The sequence below is a fragment of the Belonocnema kinseyi genome, chromosome 7 (assembly GCF_010883055.1).
Source record: "Belonocnema kinseyi isolate 2016_QV_RU_SX_M_011 chromosome 7, B_treatae_v1, whole genome shotgun sequence".
In the NCBI taxonomy this organism is placed as follows: Eukaryota; Metazoa; Arthropoda; class Insecta; order Hymenoptera; family Cynipidae; genus Belonocnema; species Belonocnema kinseyi.
This window is the reverse complement of record NC_046663.1, coordinates 133,989,611-133,992,474: the sequence shown is the minus strand read 5'-3', so window position 1 is coordinate 133,992,474 and position 2,864 is coordinate 133,989,611.

Genomic DNA, 2,864 nt, shown 5'->3' with positions numbered 1-2,864 from the left:
TATTCGGCTTCGACTTGTCTGCAATGTCTCAGGTCGATTCTTTTACTTCAATATGTAAAATATCAATATATTTATGGCACGCATATAAGTATATATATCACCTAGCAATCAAATAAAATTAATATCTGTTAGCAACCCTAAAAATATTCTATAAAGTGCCATCATAGCTACATAAATCTGGAAGTTGAATTTCTATAAGTTTCATAAGTTACGTTTAAATTCCATTGATTATAAATTTCGCATTTTGAAACTTTCAGAGTGAAAGTTTCAAAATGAAACTTTCAACAGCACATTGCTAACTATAATATTATAAGTAAATTGATTACTCTCAAACCGAAGAATGGTTTATGTTCTTGCTAAGTGCTAAAAAAACGATTTTATAAATATTTATAACAGTCATACAGACAGCTTTGAAATATTAGTGGTGAAAATAATTCCTCTAGCAAATGTATCTGTAACTGCGTCTTCAAATTATTGTGCTGACGAAACAGTGTGACATCGAGACATACAAATATATTCTTAACAATTTTTTAAGTTGATACCATTACAAATCTTTTTCTATGAGGAAGCAACATTAAACAATATAGATCAGAAGTATATCAGGTAACTGTATAAGTAATAAGTTGGATTTATTACTTTTTTTTATTAAATGTTAATCAAAATACTTTTCAGGTTATTATGCTGTGATAAATGTTTAAATATTTACATTTACCATCAAAGAAATACATTGTGTTCAATATTAATTTTTTCTATCATTATACCAAACATTTTAAACATGTAATATTATTGTTTAAATTCAGTAAGCTCTAATCTTTAATGTGTAAAAAGTTAATCAAAAGTACTTTTTTCAGACTTTTTCAAAAACAAGCTTTTTCCAGTTAAAATACCGTGCTAATTTCAAAAGCCTGGGGAAGTTTGAGCATCCTATTGATGAACAGCGCTGAAATCATTATTTAAGCCTGAAAGGTCTAAAAATGAAAAATGTTCAATTTTACTGGCTCCCAACAAAAATGTTATACTCATTCAAAGCTTTAAATCTTTACATAGTTCATTTGAATCGGACAAATTTTGATTGCCCTGTACTTTCCTAACACCTAAATTTTGAAAATATTCATGTATTACATTTTAATTTTAATGTTTTGTAAAAACTTGACCTTTAAATATTTTCATATTAAAAGTCTGCAATTTATGCATGGCACTGTGCAATTATATTTTCGATAACAAAATTAATGCATTTTAAAATTTTTTATTGTTTTTAATTATTACAGTCGAATCTTTATTGAGTGATTCTGGATTTAGCTTTCGAAGACATCACGCGGCGCGGTTGGAATTGGTGATAGGAGTTGTGGGCGATGCGTGGTGGTCACTCATCCGTTACAACACAGGGATAGAGAGAAATAAGAGCAAAGGAGAGAGATAAATCACTTCAGAGACTCTGGATTCATGGTCACCTTCAGCCCAAAACTGACACTAAATCCAGATTTGACTGTTATATCCGAAATATGTTATTTAAAAAAAGAGTTCGAATTGTCCGAAATTTGACACCACAGTTTTTCAACGGATCTCCACGTTTCGAGACCCCTGAATCCGAAAATCAAATTTTTACGATGGCGCCTGTCTGTCGTCTGCCCGTCCGACCGCAAACACGATACCTCTCGTCGCGCGCCCTAGGCGCGCTCAAAGTTGCGAGCGAAGCGAGCCGCGCGCGATGAAAATGTGCCCGCGAAGCCGGCAGATTTTTTTTATTTTTAATTATTTAAATTAACAAAGATGAAATGTTGAGTTTTTTAATTTGAAATTTTACCATTTTTGAATATTATACAATGCAATTATCCAACAATTTTTCATTTCTAATGATTGCGTTTGAAAATCCTATGTAAGCTAAAAATGATAACTTCATTCTTAACGCTTCTCTATATTATATATAGGTGAGTAGACAAGGGCTCAATTGGTAACTAATCGATGCCTTAATTAGGGTGCATTTTTCGAAAAGCTCAGGACTCAATCATTAAGTCTACATATAAATATTCCTGAGCCTAGAAATAATATATTACTCAGAAGGACCAGAAATGGACAAAACTGCGAAGAAACTTTCTGTTTATGAACAGAACATTTTGGTCCCTTTATATTCACTCCAGATTAGCCGCTCCTCTACCGAAACGGTAATCGCCCGACCCGCATCCTTTACCTGCTAAATATAATGAAATCGCTTATGGTTCGGGTCGACCGGGCTTAATTTTTTCCATTACCTTTCCATTTAACAACGGACCTCATATACATGACCAGAAACTATTTTTAGGTCATAGGGCAGCTACAAATTGCTATCGATCACTACTATTATAACAATCTATGATCTGTTTTATTTCTTGATTCTTATTTGTACCCCTTCACTCATTGTTCTTGCATCTGCTGATTGGCTGGTACATGATTATGCCATATGCACATATTCTGAAATATTTGAATATGTCGAATATGAAATTTCTGTATCTTGAACGAAGGGAAAAATGTTATTGTTTTAATTTTTTAGGGAAAAATGGTTTACGTTATTTAGGAATTTTATATTTTTCCGCAATTTTGGAACGTTCTAAAACCCACAAAATGTTGTCTTCTCATAGAAGAAAAAGAATAGGTGTCATTTTTGCAAGATAAAGAAATTTTTGATTCAGCAAATTCAACTTTTTGCAGCATGAAGAAAATGTTTTTTGAATGAAGTTCAAAAATGTTGTGATCAGCCGAAAAATTTTGTTTTTGCTTTCTAATTGTTTATAATTCTTCACTAGCAAAAACGATACGTATTAAAAATTCATCACAATGTTATCAGTAGTAAGAAATTTTCTTTAAATTCTTTAAATTTTGAAATTTCA